This window comes from Odontomachus brunneus, unplaced genomic scaffold (genome assembly GCF_010583005.1).
Source record: "Odontomachus brunneus isolate Ranch 3 - 2012 unplaced genomic scaffold, Obru_v1 Obru_scaffold_131, whole genome shotgun sequence".
In the NCBI taxonomy this organism is placed as follows: domain Eukaryota; kingdom Metazoa; phylum Arthropoda; class Insecta; order Hymenoptera; family Formicidae; genus Odontomachus; species Odontomachus brunneus.
Window position 1 is genome coordinate 370430 of NW_022639581.1, and position 19374 is coordinate 389803.

The window sequence follows — 19374 nt, forward strand, 5'->3', positions numbered from 1 at the left end:
CGAGGATGCGTCTCAATGAAACGATCGATGAGATTTTCTCAAAATAGCGCCCGGCAATTTAAGTTCGGGAGAAATTCCCCGTTGAAAGGAACTTCAATTAGCATTCATCATACATTGGCCTGCAATTCGCGGTTGATTGAGACTTCAGTGAGTAAGTTCCCGAGACGACGGAAGGTGATTTTCTCCAACTCCCCACCCTTCCACCCCCCCCCTTCATTATCAGAAAATTCCATTGCAGTTACAATACTTGAAGTATGTACTATCGGCTTAATACGAATAGTTCGGGGGAGAGAAACTCTCCACGAACGTTCTCCAATTTAAATATCCCGTGAGATATTAGCTCCCGAACTTTTCTACGGTATTATCAAAGTGATAGAAGCCGTTCGAAATTAGCTTTTACGCTTGAAGGATTACGCTCGGAAGTCGCTAGCAGATTTTCAGAATCTTCCGGTAAGTCCGCGGGATCGTCGTGGGAGCGTAAAATCCGCGCGCAGCCGGCTGAAACTTTGCGCGCCGCCGCCACGAAACGCGACTCGACGACGAAAAAAAGTCCGCGATTACGTGCGGTACAGCTTAAAAGTTCAATTGGACGCTGCGCGTGTGAATGCTGTGGAGTGCGATTAACGCGCGATTAATTTGCGAGGAAGGACAAGGGAGACTTCAGCGAATTCGAGTTTTCGAATCGAGCGCGCGACATGAAAAAGACGATGAAACGATTACACAGTGTTGTGCAATCCGTTAGAAGCGAAACCCGGATGTTCTCCATGTCGTTTTAGACTTTAACATAAAACAGAGAAGTTAGAACGACGCGTAGGAAACGTTCGCGCGTGCATCCTTCTCGCGAAGAATTCAATCGCAACGTGTCGATGTTGCGCGGAGAAAATTTTGCCCGCGCGAAACTTTTTAATCGGAAAATTTAGCCGATCAGCCGGCGGCGCGGATAAATTACACTTTACCCGAGCGCGGAACGCCGATATTTAAGTTGCGAGAACTTACCCGATTTCTGTCGAGTCCTCTAAAGTCTCGAGTAGGCTTCTCCGCGATAACTGATTCGAAGATCTAGCATCTTTGGCGATAGGAGCGCCTGAAACAGATCAATAACGCAGCTGCATGTAGCGAGTTTTCTCGACAAGCTGAAGTGACATTCTGGTAAAACACGAGAAGCGCTGCAATTTCAAAAGATGTATTTTGCATGGCAAAAGATGTATTTTGCGTTTCCAGGATGTAAAATTCACCGTATGTGATCTTTTGAGTTCCCACATGATAAGAAAGTATCATTCTACCGCTGAAAAAAGCAATTGCTCGGTTTACTTTCCTTTCTTTAAGTAATCCTCGGTTATCCTCAACAAATAATATTTTCTCGATAATAGTCTGAAAATATCGTGTCAGTTAAATTAAAAAAACTCCTAATTAAAAAATTTCAATTCCAATTTTACAGATTTTTTAAATAATGCAGAATTTCGAGCCAAATCAGACGAAATGAGTATCTCAATTTCGTCAAAAATTCGAGGTAAGAAGTCTAATATAGTCGATATGATATCTCTAGAAATTATCAAGAAAACTATTATCAAGAAAATATTCTTTGTTGAAAATAACCATTATTTAAAGGAAGGAACCATTATTTAGTCACCAGAATTCTTAGAAAAAATTCTTTATCACGGACTCAAAGAATTTATTCTCTTTGAATATTGTACTTTATCGAATAAAATGTTGGCTTAACTTTATGTCAGTAAGCAAGCCGAATTTTTGTTTCAATCTAATATTCCTGAGTGAAGTTTAGATTAAACTTACTAGGATTCAGAAAATACTTTGCATAAATTTGATGGGTTTATGATAAACTCGTGACAGATTTGCAGACTTAAATTTATGAGACACTTGAAATAAGTAACATTCAACAACTTGAATGCGATGCGTATTTTTTCTGTGTGTGATGAGAACGAGACGAGCTTTGGATTTCGCGACTGTTCTGCGCTCAAACGTAAAACAGATCTCTTCTCGCTGGGAGAATCCCCGTTCTCGCGTCTGCATTTACGCGCAAACGGATTCTAATTTTCGCAGTATGTTGACATTGCAAGTACATTTGCGAGTAGTGGCTTAGTCGCTCCATTAATCACACTGTCTTCGTGATGCTGTTCAGATGGGATTAGGTGATGTTTGCCGTCTCGCCGTGTTTGTTCTGGAGCAGGAATGCTACGTGGAGGCGGACCAGCCGTGATTCGCGACGATCCTTTGTTGATCAATAAAATTTACTGCTTACCCAAGCCGGGATAATGAGCTCGCGTGAGCGCGCTCGGACAAGCCGCGTTAATTACACAGTCGCGTTTGCGTTTATGGCTTACGTACCTGCGCTTCGCTTATTCCCTTCCACTGAGTCACGAGTGAGTTGCTCTGCGTGCATAATGCTCTCGCGTCTTAAAATTCGCCGCGCGGCAGGGATGATGCGGATTTGAGCGGATCGGCCCGTCTGGTACAAAGTAACCGAACGTAAAACCTCTTTAATCCTCCGATAGATCGTCGGCCGCGGGGGTATAGGGAAACATTAATCCCCGCTTCTCTGCTCTCCTTTATTAAAGGATATAAAAATGACAAACGTGCGCGCCGCTCTCAATCTTTAATTACTCGAATTCCTTGCAATTAGGAATTCTTTTTGCTCCGAGTAAAAATATGTCTTTATCATATACAGCGAATAACTTCGACTTAAGCGACTTCTGAAATTGTTTGCAGCTTTAAAGAGCGATCCATAATGAGTCCAAGGATAATCTTGATTACTTCCCCTTCTCGCGTCGCGGAATCATCGCGATTATCCGAGCACTATTCGGGCTTCCAAAAATTACCCTCGATGAATCCCCTCGGCGAGCACGAGAGTGAAAACCGAAACGACTCGATGTCGGCGATGTCTCCTCTTTCTTTTCAATGGTCACACGGTCGATTTCACAAAGAGAAAGATAACACAGCGCCATTAGTCTGATTACAGTTTCGTATTACGCGGCACGAGCACCACCTGAGCTCTTCTAGGATGGTGTTTGGCCATTGTGCGCGCTACGGTAGCTCGAGTCGAGAAAGGTAAGCTTGTATAGCCCGGTATAAGAAGGCAAAACCGCGAGTTCATTAATTTTACCCCTCGAGGCAAACCTCGAGCCACACAAAGCACGGCCGCGCGAATTAACGCGGCGCACAATACGAATAAATACGCCGGACCGGCTTTGAAAACACGTTACGGAGCAATAAGAATTCCATTCGAATACGCTGGGAATCATTTTTAACGTCGCATTTCGAGAGGGAGCACTTTAGTCCGCTCTAATGAATCAAAGGGGAATTACAGTCGAATTAATTAAGCCGAATTAATTAAGTTCTGCGTGAAATTAGTTCCGTAAAATAATATAATGGCAGTTAGCGCAAGCTCGTTATCAGGCTGGTGGAATAATTCGGTGAAAGCTGGCCTCTCTCGCGCTCGGTGTGTAATCCGTTACTCACGCCACGACGGAGAGCTATTGTCCGTCCCGTCGATCGACTGTTTACCTTACGGCTGTCATCGTAGTCGCGACGATAGCGAGACGTTACAATAACAGCAATAAACCCCGTGACAATTTTATTCCGTCGTCAAACACCGTGATAAAATTGCCGCGCGAGTTACTCGCTCCACCGGGGATATAATAGGCCAAATAGACATGTGTATGACAGCTCATACACGTGTCCTTTAATCCTCCCTGTTCATACATCTTGTATTAGATCGATTCCCGTTAGCGCCAAGCGGATTCTCTTTCTCCGTCTGGATTGTAGCTATAGACACGCAATATCTGCCGAGCCAAGTGAGCCGAATTCTAAAGACAAATTTCTTAGAAAATCTAGAGTTGATTCTGTTTCGATTTCAAAATGCCCAAGATTGCCGGGACAGTAGAGAGCGACATGGTTTTAACATTTTTTTGCAGTAAAATTAGTGACCCATTTCTGGTTGTCGTATCACTGCTCACTTGGTAATCGGTTGTGATAAAGACCCTGAAATGAGGGGGTGGGAGAGTAAAATAAATATATTTTAATAAAATTTCCTCATAAATATGACAAAAATTAATTTTATTGTTTATGAGAAGAATCTTGTGCTTTAAATATAAGAGACACCCGATGGCATAACTTTTACTAAAAAAACAGAAAATATATAAATATGAAAGTGTAATGCAAGAGATCTCTCTCTCTCTCTCTTATTACTTTATCTTAAAAAGTAAATATTATTAAGGTAAATAATTGAACCTTGTTCCCCAATGGTTAAAACTTTAAAAATATATTTGAATTTAATATTTCTGAAAAAGTCTGAAATTTTGTTTTAAAAGATATTTCTTTGTGCCAACTTATAATTTAATGAAATCACATTAACTTATAATTTATAATTATAATTAAATTAATTTATAATTTATAACTTATAATTAAAAAAATCACTAAGTCTATATTGTTCAGTAATTACGGCATAATTCATTTTTCAGTTCAATTATTGGTATAACTGGTATCTAATGTATCTCATTAAAATTATAAATGATATTTATTAATTATTACTGATATAACTGGTATTATCTAATATATCTCATCAAAATTACAACTGATATTTATTAATTATTTTATTTCTTATTATTTCTCGATCGCCAAACCAAGATTCCATATAAACGTTAATTTTCTTTGTAATTCCACTAATTACTTATTAATGAAAATATAAAATTGATCGTGCTGTCTTATTAATTCAGTTATTAGGACATTTATCTTATTACTTTCTTATCTCTTATGTTTGAGGTACAAGATTCATCGATTCTTCGAGCCACTACGACAACGATTTAATATGGAACACTCTCGGATGTATTAACATGTTTTCACGTTGCCTTGATGAAATTTACTTTCACGTCACGTACTATAATTTCAGTTGCTATCATAACCGATTAGCGCGCAAGTCCGTGAGCAGTAATTCCCGAATGTGACAACCAGATGGGTTATTAACTTAACACTAGTAAAGAGTTGTTCAAGCCGTTTCGATTTCGACTCTACGCAGCAGTGACATTTCCATCAAATAATTGCACAAAATATCTGCTCGTATGTTTCGCAATTGTCACTTGTTAACGTGATTTGCGGAAACTGTTGAGATGTCGTGTGACAGTTTCAATCAAGTCAGAATTTTCCACAAGTTGCTTTTGGAGTCCGAATATCAAAGTTTGACGGATGTCAGATGACTGCCGTTGTCGAAGCATCAATATTTATTACGTTATATAATAACTGATTCTGGATTTTTTGGATCAAGTGGGGCGATCGCATTTTCCATGTCGTTGTTATTTTATGAAACAACATATAAGCTATTTTGATCTTCCGTCACCTCGCGCATATGCTATTTCATAAAATTATGGCAACAAAAATATCCTTTCATTTCACCAGGAAAATGAAATCCGTAATAAGTAATCCGAGATTATTTACTACACAACCCGATGATAACCCGATGCGTGATGCATATTAACTGCAATATTAGCTAACTTGTCACGCCGCTAGGAATTCCGATATTAGCGCTGCAATCCGGTTTAATTAATGCCGACCCAACGGGAGAGAGACGAAGGAAGAGAAATCATCCAGCAAATATAACGGCGAGTGCGATAATGCAGTAACGGCGATCACGACTCTCCTCTGGGCGATCTTTATTAGTAACCGTACACAGGAAATTGCCGTGGCTTCGAGTCAATCATCTCAGCCTCCGCGAAATTCCTGCGTATCGTCAGGCTGAACGCGCCACTAATTACATCACTCGCTATAAATCAGAGCCGCGCACCGCTTGACGTTAACAATCTGTCAGCGTGTAACAGTGCACGCGGAATGGCAAAAACTTCCTTTCACAGGCGGGAAGAATGTCCACATCGAGAAAATGCACGTATCATTCGTGGCCTTCGTTCGCGACGTGTGTCCGTTGCAAGGTACGCGAGTGTTTGCGGAGGGATGTGCGATTTTGCGATATATCGCAAGCACTGCAAATTTCTTTTCCTGGAACGTAATGCGATACGCAATTGGACCTTTATCGCACAATCGCGTCTGCGGTTTAAAATCACTCGTCATTTCTGTTAAACACCTGTGTAAATATCGCACGACAATATCTATGATATCTTATGATCTTATAATTTTATTATCAAATCCAAACTTATACATTTAGAGGCATAATAGAATTATAACAGCCCTTTGTTAAGTTGCATTTCTTTTTATATATGTTTTATATAGGTTTTAGAAGATTACCGAAGATTGTTACACTTAATATTGTTGATTGTCATTAATATTTTAATAATAAATATTTTAGTAATAAATATTTTAGTAAAAAGAAATAATAAAAAAGTAGTGTTAGAAGAAAAATGTTGTCAATAAATAATTATAGTTAGTTAAATGTGCAATAACACATCTTTATATATGACATGTTTTAATAATGTTACTTTTAAAAATGTTTGAAAATTAATGATTCGGAAATAAACAAGTTTTGTAAAATGTCTCCCATCTTGTTCCGCGTAGAAAGCATAATGAGATTAAGTGATGTTTTTAAGAAAATATCATTTAATTTCATTATATTTTTCATCTCTAACTATTCTTTCACAGTAAATCTTATGTGGACATTTCAAAGAATATTTTGATGCAGTACAAAGAGAGAGGTTATTTATTTTTAATATGTTTAACATTTATTTAAATATTATAGTTCCCATCATGCCTCAAGTTCCTTTATGATTGAAAATCGGGTTAGCGATATAAAATCGCATTCACTGCGATTCTTAAGATCGCATCGCAATACACAATTTCGCACATCCCTACACTCGTGAGGATCTAACGAAAGAAATCAAAGTAGAAGACAAAGAGATATCGAGAAAATTGTCAATATGATAACTCTTAAGATCACGGCGCTTCATTGTCTAACGTGTGAATTGTACAATTTTACACCCGTCCAAGATGTTCAATGAGAAAAGGTATACCATATGGTGTCGATGAAATATTTTATTCTCTCTGTCTGCTTCTTCTCCCTTTCGTCGTGTCGCGTGTATATGTGTGGCTGTGTATGGGTGATGCCAATGCAAATATTAAATTAAATAAGTGAAAATGGCAGATCAGCGATACGACAGTAAATACAAGTTAAATCACCCTTACTGTTGATATTCATGATATTGACTATTCCGATATTGGCGTGAGCGAGTTTAATCTTCAGCGAGTTTAATCTTCAGCGAGTTTAATTTTCAGCGCGACGAATAAAAAGGTCTTTTGTGACGTCAATCAAAGTGCAAACTTGCTATCTAGTAAACATCGCTTTTCATTAAAGCGTTCAAAGAGCTAATAGCCGATCGTAACTCGATTCTTTTGAATAATTAAGTTGCCTAGCCACTCTGTCGATGCTGTGAGATGGTGGCATCAATTTGATTTTCTTGTTTTTTTTTGTAGTAAGTCAGCTGCAAAGTTTAACTGTGCGTGACGAAACTATTAGCAGAAAAATATCCGCATTTGCACGATAAGCAAACGAAGCTCTCGTGACGAACAGTCACGAAGAGGAAAAATGATAAAATTGTAGGCGAATAAGAGCTAAATGCTTTTGTAGCGATAAAAAGACAACTTAAAAATTCATAATCACTACATTTGTCGAGTGTTGGTTAAAGTAAAAGTACCAATGCCCGAGAATATGTACCTAATTCTGGACATTCTTTGTTTTGATTTAAAAATTTTTTAAAAGTAGAATATTTGATTTTAAAATATAAATATTTGATTTTAAAATATAAATATTTAAGTTTTAAATATAAGATATAAGTATTGAATATACACACACATATACATATATATACGTTTTTCTATATCTTGAAAATTTAAATATTTGTATTTAAAGATCAAAATAATAAAATTGCCCAGGATTAGATATGGAAATTGGTACTTTTACTTTATATTTTTTAAGTTTTTTTCGTCACACAATTTTCTTAGTGTAACTATTTTCCGTTGTCTGAGGAAAATAAGGATCAGGAGTTATTATGTAACACACGACAACAGTGTTGCCTTGTTGCGTAGCTTTTCTACTATATATTATATCTACGCGATGACAACGTAACGATAACAACATTGTCGTTAAAAGTTATGGAACCTAGGCTCTCAGGTTGAAAACTCCGTTGTGGAAACAGAAAGATTTCTGTAGGAAGTTTCTATTCAGTCAATTGCGCCCAATTATCTTCACCGAGTTTTAATACAGCTGAATGTTTGGGCGAATGTTTTCGCTTGCAGTAACGGAGATATATCATTTCTTGTCACCGACTTTGGTCTGTTCAATTACACGAACTGAGCTTTCTTCCCATATATCAGACCAACGTTTGGCTTTTATTTGTCTACTTTATTTGCCTTCTTCTCATTTTTCCTCTTTATAATCCACATTTACACAGCTGGAAATCCTGCGTACGAATGTTAAAATTTTAAAATGTGCTACTCATTTTTTCGTATTATTTCAACGTAAAATTAACAAATTATCGACGTTATTATTTTCGTGTTGTTTTAATGTGTTATATTGTCAACTTTATAATTTAACGTTTTTTTGTTACTTAAAAATAGAATATTATTTTGAAATGGAATATTATTTTCTACTAACACAATTGTTAAAAAAAAGATATTTCTTAAAGTCATTTTAATATTAACAAAGAATTAAAAAGCGAGTCTTTAAATCATTGTAAACTTTGATATACAGAATAACTAAATTTATTAAGAGAAAATATTTCTATCACGAATAAGTTAAATTAAAATAATTAACGTCATATGTGTTAATATAACGTGAAAAATAAGTTATAATGCGTTCATCTTTGTATACATTCATATTATATGAACAAATATATTCAATCTACAATATATTCTTTATGAGTTATTTTAACTACTCTTCCGTGCATTTCTTACTACTCATTATATTGTTTCTTGAAAAGTCAAAATAACAAACATGAATGTAAGAAAAAAATCACAAATGTCAATTAATTAACATTTGTAATTCTTCGATAAGTAACACATATGCGTTATTTTTACACAAAATTTAGAATAGACTTTCTGGGACATGTAAAAATGTGAAAATTAAAATTTTATTTTTTGCTGCGTACCTTCGCATACTATTTCGTTGGTGATCATGTTCGACTGATAAATACACCGGGTAATTTTGTGCAAGTGAAAAATTGCAGAACTGATGTAAGTATCAACTGTGTAAGTCTAATAATGAGGGCGACATCGTTATTTGAGTTTGACGGAGCGCGGCTGGTGCGTTTGCGCACGAGGAGTCCAATTACCGCCACAAAAGTCATCGGCCGGCTAATTCGGCGAGTGAAATTCATCACGCGGGCGAGCTCGGGTAGTCCGCGGTGCGGGAGCGAAAAGTTTAAGCCGCGCCCGCAGCAAACAGGCTGCTGTAAGCAGACTTCGAATCCTGATAAAATGATCTCGCGGGTATGATTTATCACGCGCGACACACACTGCTGGCGATGCGTTCCCGAGTTGGCGCGCACAAACAGAAGCGCGCGAATCCAGAAAATTATTCATCGTGCGCTTTTCCACGTATAAAAGCCGCCGTTTCCCGGTAATGTCGTGCGCGCGGGAGAATGAAAAACGTGATTAACTCGTGGCCGACCTTAACATAGCGCCGTTTGTATCCCGGATGAATTATTGCGCGGCGGGATATCCCGAAACCCTATTATCCCGGCGGGAAGAGCGAAAATTTCGAAGACGGAAGGTCGAGATGGATTTTCGGGCTTCGCTATTTTGCCGAGTTTGCGGCTTTCTTCCGAGCTTGCCGTCGTTCACCCTTCGTCTCCCTCGCGGAGAGTCGTTCTTATTTCGGCTCTTCCGAGCTATCGTTCGTCAGACTCTGCTCTGGTCGAAGAGAAATCTCCTGTTATACCAGAGATGCGAGAGAACTTACGAGCGGTCTCGCGATTGAAAGCAAGGAGGATCGTAGGGCTTCCCCCGAAGCTGACTTACACGCGCGCGCGAGGTAGCGCGAGTTTAAATATCTGAAATGTTAGCACACTTGTGAGAAATCTCCCGGTCGTAAATTCTCCGCGTAATGTACAAGGTAATACACATTCTTCAAGAGGGTGATCCCGCAGTTGCGCCATAAAGTGCGGCTCTACACTTATTATTGCACGCATCACATACACAAGGTCGCGGGGCTTATATTTCGGATGATATATTTCCCGAGGGGAAGGATTTCCCGAAAGCCCGTTATCTCTCGGCGGAAAGCGTGAAAATTCGAAGGCGGAAATCGGCGGGATGAGTTTCGGACTTTCCAGCGAGCTTGCGGTTCCACGCTCGCCCTCTCTCCCGCGCTCCTTTCACGACGACGTCTGTCCTTGCCATGCGGGCGCGCGGAGACGAATTCAACAGCGTCACAATTTAAGGAAAGAAGCGTCCGGGTGAAAGAGAGACTGATTTCGAGAGATTTCACGGAGTTGGCGAAGAGAAGAGAGACAAGGGAGAAAGAGAGACAGAGAGCTTAAAGCTCGGCAGGCGGGAACCGCTGATTCGGAATTCTCTCGGAAGGGACAGAAAACGCGGCGGGGCGATGCGGTTAGAAGTTTTCGAGATTGTTTGCCGTGCTTGCCGGAATATAAATCGGGCTTAACTCTCGTCGGCTCCCTTTCGTATGGTTAGGCAAATGTGGCTTTTACGAGCACCGTCGAAGAAACGAACATTTTTAATTCACTCCGGCTTCTCTCATCTTTCCACCGCGTTGTCTGCACCCAAGCGAAGAGAGGATCACTCTCTCGACAACGATCACCACGTCGTTCGTATCATTCATGCAGCTTTGGTTCATACTTTATCGGGGGCACGCCGAAGTTTGTCGAGAATTTTCAGATATGTCTCTTCTATTGACTGCAACAAAACGCGGACAGAACATTGAAGTTTTTCTTACATAAATTCTTCTCAATTTTGCTACGTCTTTCCGGTGATGCAGGGACAGATTATCAATAGGACTATCTTATTCGTTTTTTTTTATTATTTTCCTTCTTTATAAACACTTACCTTCGCATACTACTTCGTTTAGTGATCGCGCTCAATCAGTAAAAATGAAAGACAATTTTACAAACGAAGAATTGCAAAACTGAGAATTGCATAACGGAGGTAGAAACATAGTGAACTTGCTAATTCAGTTCTTAGAATTAAATAGCACGTATAAAATGAAAGGATAGAGTCAGTTACTGCAGAACGTTGGTCTATTTCCAGGTATCCTAAATCCTGCAGTAATCTTTACCATAAAATTCTCTCCGTGCACACGCTACGTTCAGAGAATCTGCTAACGTCATCCACCACTTTTAGCCACCTTCCGGATAATTGTCTGATCCCGCATCCGCGAAGTGACTTCTGACTAAATGAAATTATACAGGATTACAAAAAAAATGAAAAGTCTTTTTACTGGAAAAAACAATCAATTGTTTTTTTTATGTATTTCGACGTGCTAAAACTGAATATGACCTTTAAAATAACGTAATAAGTTTTTGTTCTAATGGGCAAGAAAGGCTCAAAATTAGACATTTCTTATATTCTACATAGGACATGCACACTGTGGTTAAATTTTCTTAGCTTAAAAATAATAACCATGTACACTTATATGTTGAAATATACAAAACTTTTAACAAGCGAGACATTAAGTTATATATGTTTCATTTTCGTGAGAATCCCTACATCACGGGATATTAATGATAAATATCGATGTAACTTAACATTATTGTTTTTAATTATTGTTTTTAAGCTAAGAAAATTTAATCAGGTGCATGTCCTATATAGAATAAGAAAAATGCTTAACTTCAAGCTTTTTTCCCGTTATAACAAAAACTACGTTATAACATGCTACGTTACTTCAAAGTAACGTCATATTTGGTTTCAGCACATCAAAACACATAAAAAATAGTGGTTTCTCTTTACGGTAAAAAGACTTTATTTTTTTGAGGTTTTGTATTATCGACTACCCGACGAATTTCTGCACAAGTTCTGAACGTATTTGTTTTCTCTCTCTCTCTCTTTATCTCTGCGTATAATGTACTCCACATCAACCTTATGAATTTATCCGGCAAATAATCGCCGCGCTTGTCTCGAGGATGCGCTTCGCGCGACATAAAGCGCGGGATTGCAGGCCGGACGAAAAATCGCGGCGACCGTGCGAAGAATAGGCAGGAAGAAGGGCGACGCTTGATGGAGAAGCGCGTATTGTCTGGCCGGGGAGATAGTTACTTATGGTATCCATTTGCGGGAGATTCTCTCGATGCGCCCGTCGTGTGCCGTGTGTACATTCTCGCAGCGAACGAGCGTGCACGTGCACACGCACACGCGTGTTCACGCACGCGGACGCAGGAAGGAGCCGGCACAAAAGGGTCTCTCCTCCCTCGGCGGGGGTGTCGGCTGCACTGTGATAATTCTAGAGCCCTTGCCGTCACGACCCATCGTTCGAAGCCCTTCACTCCTTCCCTTCCTTTCTCTCTCTTTCTCTCTCTCTCTCTCTCTCTCTCTCTCTATCTTACTCTCTTTCTCTCTCTCCCTCTGTGGGAGCTCTTGAGAGCCCCTCGCCGGAGGAGGTTAACTGTTGCCCCTTTCACGTACGGCAATGCACATCGTTTGACACGTGACGGACTTGTGTTAATTGGGCTCGATGGAGTCCAGGAGAGTGACGAGGGCCAGCCGATCGGAACGGGGAAAGCTCCGTTGCTTTCGATCGTGTCCGTTCCGGCGTAATCGACGACGACGACAACAGTTGCATCGTGTTTCACGTCTCGGTTATCTTCGTACCTCTCGCATACAAGTGCGGAATCCGACGGGTCGGAACCAGCCAGTCGACGGAAACGACAGAGATAAAGCGATGGAAATGGATGACGTACGATAATAATATAATACGAAACGGCGGGAATAAATAACGCCGTAACGAGATCCACGGGCGGAAGAACGATCAATTGTCAACGGTCGTATCTCGGTGTGATCAGTAACGATCATTAATAATTTCGCTGCTACGTTGCCGAGTGCGCGTTAAAGCCTCATGAAATATGCGCATCCAGTCTCTCTTTAATTAAAAATCCCGGCTGTCCCCCTCCCCCATCGCGCCCATGTAAGGATAATAGCGTGCCACCCTACTCGTTAAGGAACACCGGTGCCGACGTTAATTATCTCACAATGCTGTAGCGAAGGTAGTGCAAACATCATTACGAAATAATAGCGGCGGCTTGCGGTATTGCCTCAAATAATAATTGCCGCAACTAACGTGTTCCTGTGTTACACACGTTGTGCACGCACAATATTCGCGTCTTTGTTAGTCTCTTCCACCTCTTAAGCTTGATCTACAATATGCTCTTTGCGTTCTGTTTCTTGTCTTCTGTCTTTTTCTGGCTTAAGATTTGAGTCAGGAAGAGATAAAGGGAAAGAAGCAGGAAGCAAAGAGCATATTGTAGATCAGGCTTTAGTAGCATTCATCTCGTCGCAAAGAAACACGCTCGAGGATTCTGAAGTATTTATACACTGTAAAGAATGGTGTGTTGAAATTCACGCTTTTCACGTGTCTCAATTTAGCCACTCTACACGTACAGATAATATTTTATTAAAAATTACTGCAGGATCTTATTGTAACTGAGAAATAGATCGACATTTGGCGGTAATTCACTATTCTTTTATTTTATATATGTTATATTTTGTGCATTTTAGAAACTTAAATGTGTTGTTAGAACGTTTATTATGTTTTCAACGAAATCTGCTGTTTCAACGAAATTTACTATTCCTTTTACAAGATAGACTTTACTGTCTTTTCTTGGATTATTAGAAATTGGTAAAGTTGAAAAAAATTTATATGAAAAAAGAAAGAATTACAATATTCCTTCCTTGTAACTTTTGTGTTAACTTAATACGAGGCAAATAATAACAAATTAACAAATAATACAACTTATCTATGTACTATATACTATATTCTGTATAGAAAATATGTCACCAAGAATGGGCATGTTACATGCAACTTGTGTTATTTCAGCACTTAGAGAAGTGCTGAATACAAACTCAATGCGGAATAGTCAAAATACCACAACAATAATACGAGTATGTTGCATTAACACACGGGTGTGTCAAAAATTGAACACAAAAATGTTCACAATATCGATTTTAATATGAAATCAATGCGAATACAAAGTGGTTTTTATCAGGTACGTATTCGTTGTAATTTCTTGAGACGCAGATAAAACATCGCGGAAAGAGGCTTATCGCTCGCTCCGCACGTACTCGACGTCGTCATTTCTTATATCGCGAAGTCATTGATTGATGCATTCGCTTCGCGAAACGATCGGACGCATTAACCTCCATTAACGACTCACACCTGCACACACGCGATCGATACGAGGCCCCGCGGAGTAAACCGACTCTTGCTATACTCTTGCTATGAAGAGAAAACTGGCGGCGGTTAGGTTAGGTGGCAATGGCGAGAGGAGAAAAAGGAGGGAACCGGCGAGGAGAACGAGCAGGGAGGAGAGATATTGTACGGCAAAAGTTAGACTTGGAAAAGCAAAACGAGAATTAGCCCCGCGGATCTCATTAACGTTGCTCCCCGTGCAGATGTGCATGTCGAAATTACGTTTCAAGCTGCAGCGAGCAACCGAAGAATCGCCTGGGACGAAATAATCCGTGAATCGAGTCGAGAAGACGGAAATTGAGGAAGTGGCGTGCGGGGGGATGGCGCGAACTCGACCGTTCGTAAGTGCGAGAGGACTGGGGGGAAAAGGTGAAAAGAGAGGGGCGGTAACGAGGGATGACGCGGCGGCGGGTAAGGCGGCGTGCTGAAGTCATGGAACGTGAAAGTTTGAGCGATCAATTACGTTAAGTTGGTATACTCTAATCTTGAGTTTCGCAAGTTACATACGGTAGCAGCGGCGGGACAGGCGTCCCGTAAAATGTACTTCGTGTTACGACAAATTCCAGAGATTTACGACGTAGTATTCTCTAACTACCCCGGGTCGATCCTACGCGCATTCGCGCACACGATGTTGCACTTACACTTACGGGTCAGTATGATGGGTTGCCTGAGCGTTACACTGGCAGAAATCGAGCGCGGTCTCAGTAGGCCGTGGCGAAATGCTCACTTAGGGTGCGTTTGGGGAGCGTGCTATCAACGTTATCTACTGCATCATTCATCGCTCTTTAGACATAAACCCTACAACAAGGATAGAATGACGCGTTAACGCCAGAATGTCCGGGAACTGCAACTCCCTTTGGATGCCCGAAAGAGTCATTTTGATTCCTTGCGTTCATAAAACTCTCTTCCTCTGTTCTTTATTATACTTGTATCAATAACTTCTGAATTTTGAGAGCATGATTAAAAGTCACGAAATATTTTTTTGCCCTAAACTATGAAAAATAGAAATAGCGACAAGAAGATTTTAAGAAGCCAAACCAATTTAACCTTCTAAAAAAAGGGTTTTTGGAAATTAATTTTGCGAAAACGGATCAACCGAATGTTTTGAAATATTATATATTAATTAAGTAACTATTAAACGTTATATTACTATATTTGTTATTTAGAAATATCGCAGTCGGTGGGAAAGATAGCGCTCGTTAGTGACTTGAGATCAAGAATAAAGTTTCTTAAATATGTTTGTAGTTGGATAAATCTAAATTTTAAGCTGTGAAACTAAAATTGCAGAAACAATAATTGTTTAAGAATTGAATATCCAAATTTAGCATCTTTTTGTTATTTTGTTACTAGATCTTAAAAAGGTATAACGTTTAATATTTTTCTGAATTTTTTAGATTCATTCTCTAACTACAAGCATATTATTTAAGAAGCTCTTTTTATTTTTTGATCTCAAACTAGGATGGGAGCTATTTTTCATGCCGTTTGCAGCGATACTTTTTGCAGTTGTAAATTTAGCCACATGCTGCATATTTATTTATAGGTTTTCTTAAATAATAAAAATAATAATATAAAGTTTAATAGTTACTTAATTAAAATACACCGTTTTAAAACATTCGATTAATCCATTTTCGCAAAATTAGTTCCCAAAAATTTCCTTTTTTTCAGAGCGTTATATTGGTCTAGTCCCTTAAAGAAACCAAAATGAATCCCTTGAGAATTCTGGCGTTAACGCTAAATAACGCTAATAGCGTTAAATAACGTTAAATAGCGTGTTCCCTGAACGTAAGATAAATGTACCAATCTCCAGACATTGTTATTATTTTTATATTTGAATATGAATATTTCAACTTTCAACGTACAATACATACATATTGGTATACATACATTTAATATTTATATTTAATGTACGTTGAAAGATAAAATATTTAGAGAAATATTCAAAATAATAAGAGTGTCCGAAATTAAATATATGTCCCGGCATTGGGACATTTACCTTACCCTTGGAACGTAAATTTCGTAGGAAGGAAAGTGAATATTGTGCCAAGGCCTACTGAGATCGCACGCCTGTCAACGAAATGGACAGGCAACCGCCAACCCGTCATACTGACCTGTATGTACATAAGTGCGACAGCCTGTGCGCGATGAGTTCCCGTGTGAACGGAGGAAATTCCGTTTCGGTGCTGTTCGCACGCGGCTTTTACGGTTTTCGCGTTAATCGCGTTGAGAGAGTTAGCTGGAGCGCGCGTTACAAGTTTATCGAAATTCCCCGCGCTAAAAATACGGAACTACGCGGCGAGTCGGCGAATCTCTTAATGACTTAATCGGGACTTCATTAACGGCTTCGCGCAAACAAAATTGCGCGTTGCACAAGCTGTGCACGCTAATTCGCGACGCGAATATATATTTATTAAAGGTACACGCGCCGGAACAATATTCATCGTCGCGAATCCGATCTTGTCTGTAATATTTTATACACGCTGATTGCGCTGTGGCACTTTCCATCAAAATTTCACGCGGCGTGTTTGAAATTATCCCGCTATTTACTTATGTAACTGTATCCGTTCCGGCCATTTCGCGATTATCGAAGGATGTTACCGCCATGGTTATCGACCGTCAGCTATTCTCTCTCTTACTTTTTCGCCCGGAACAATTAGCGCCGATGTAACGATATACATTAACGGTCACCCATTTCACTGCAAAACCGCATGCACGAGCGAAACGCTTGTGCACGCACAAAAGAGGTTAATAGATATTTGACCTCGCGGTTTCGGCAAGTCCGGCGGTAACCACCATAGCCATTTGACTCTCTCTCTCTTTCTCTCTCTCTCTATCCCTGTCTCTCTTTACCACCATTTGCCTCGTGAAAGAGCGACATGTGAAGGGTCGGGAGATCAAGGCTCGTCGATTCGTGTTGCTGGCGTGCGCGCGATTTACATCTACCCTTCGTGACGTTCCCCCCGTGAGCGCAAGAAGCCTCGAATACTCGTCTCGATATCAAAAATCGTGGATCTTTACTACAGTCGAGAATATCGCGATAAAGCGGATTTAAGGAAGCGTGTGAATAGATGTAGACTCTTCAGCGCGCGAGGATGTACCAATATTACGTGTATTGTAAGACTCGTGACTGTGAGAACTGTATAGACGGGCGTATAACAGCAGCAATTCTTATATATATATATAATGTAACATCTATTTAAATTTACTAAAAATGAAATATCTTAAATATCTACTTGAACTAAATATCATAAAAATATCTACTTTAGTAAAAATTAAATACCTGAAATATCTATTTGAATTTACATACATTGCCTTTCTTTAACCACAGAGAATGCGACAATAGTACTTTTCCCCGTGTGTGATCGTAGCAAATTGAAATGTAACGCAATAGACTCCATAGAACGTGGATCCGCGTGATTTAGCTTGTTTGAAGTCATTAGCGGTCTAACGAGATCATGTCTGTAAGGGATATGTTTGGGTTTATACTTAGTGGTTAGAGAAGGGTGTCTGACCCGCGGTATTGGCCTTTCGGCTTCATGTCCGAACTCCGGCCTCGTCTTAAATCTAACATGTCCAAATTTAGCTGTCGGATCAGACTCGTCGATCAGTTTGCCAGCGTGCGAGCCGTCGAGTGGGACTGATACTCGCGCGCAGATATCAAACAACGAGCGAGCGAGCACGATTGCAAGAGAGAGATAGCAGTTGGAAACACAAATAACGTACGGATAATCCCGTTAGTCCGTCACTCACATAATTACATTCGGCAAATCGGCGAAACGTTGGGGAAGCCGCAAAACCGCAAGTGTAAAACATTACCTCGCCGTTGATTAACTTCCTACGTGCGCGCGCGCAAAGTTTGTTGCGGAAAAAAGCGAAACGCGTCGCCGCGCCGAAAGGTTTCGTATTATTGCGGTACGCCGTGTGTATCTCAGCGAATGTGCTAAAACGGCGCGTACAATTGCATTCGCATTAACTCTCCCGCCCCTTCGCGCCTGATGAATGTAAACGCTAATTATTCAAGTTAACCGGCGGACGATGTTAACGAGCGGCTATAATTTCGCGAAAATTAGAGGGAGCGCCGCAATTTTTCCTGTCGTGAATGAAAATTAAAACCAGAGCAAAATGAACGGCAACCAAGTAGGAAAAAAACCGGCGTATGCGAGTCACCCGCCCGCCCGCTCACCCGCGCGCCCGGCACGGTCGCGCAAAACTGCCGGCCGGTGTGTTTTCAGGCGCACTCGAGGCTGTCCGTTCCCCGGGCTCTCGATTTTTTTTCTTGTCTCTTTCCGTCGCGCGCGGGAAAAGAGAGACTGGGAGAGGAGAGAGGGAGGCAGGGAGGGAGAGAAGGAAAGAAAGAGAGAGAGAGAGAGAGAGAAGACCTTCCGCGGGATGAGCCAGGTCAAGTTCACTCCAACACGCCCGACGACTCTCGGACGGCGAACATTTTTCCACAGGACCCTCTTTAAAAACTCTCGTCTACAATAAAACGGTCGCCGGAAAAAAGTCCATTCTGAATTAGCAGAAAATAAGCGAAGAAATTCAAACGACCTCGAAAAATCAAGTCAGACTTTTGCGCTCGCTCTTTTTCCTCCTTCCTTTCTCTTCCTCTTTTTTTCTTGCTCGCGCGGCGTGGGGTGGATAAAGTACAAGAGAAAGACAGCGACCTACTAGGTAGGTAATAATTTCGCGTAATAATTTCAACAGTTGATATCTAGCATGCAACATTTTTGCACGTCAAAGTTATACATTAAGTTACTAAGGTGGCAATACATTAAGTTAGAGTATAGTATTAGGACCTTAACTTAGTTTCCGCCCAAAAAATACTGAGAAAAAGCATTTATTGTAAAAAATTTATTTAAATTATTTCAATGAAAGTATTTTCCATCACTTTCTACAACTTTTTGCCATCTTTCTGGCAACTGGGCGATACCATCTCGATAAAACGATGTTTGTTTCGAAGCAATCCATTCGTCCACCCATTCTCGCACTTCTTCAACATTTCGGAAGCGTGT

General features: G+C 40.2%; 1 protein-coding gene across 4 annotated transcripts in view; it reads right to left on the bottom strand.

Moving 5' to 3' along the window:
* Positions 1–19374, bottom strand: part of LOC116850020 (protein tincar) — a 224033-nt gene that overhangs the window by 62048 nt on the left and 142611 nt on the right. For all 4 annotated transcript variants that reach the window (XM_032827783.1, XM_032827785.1, XM_032827782.1 and 1 more), the window contains exon 4: positions 997–1084. The gene's annotated coding sequence lies outside the window, so the exon portion shown is untranslated. The remainder of the gene's footprint in view (positions 1–996; positions 1085–19374) is intronic.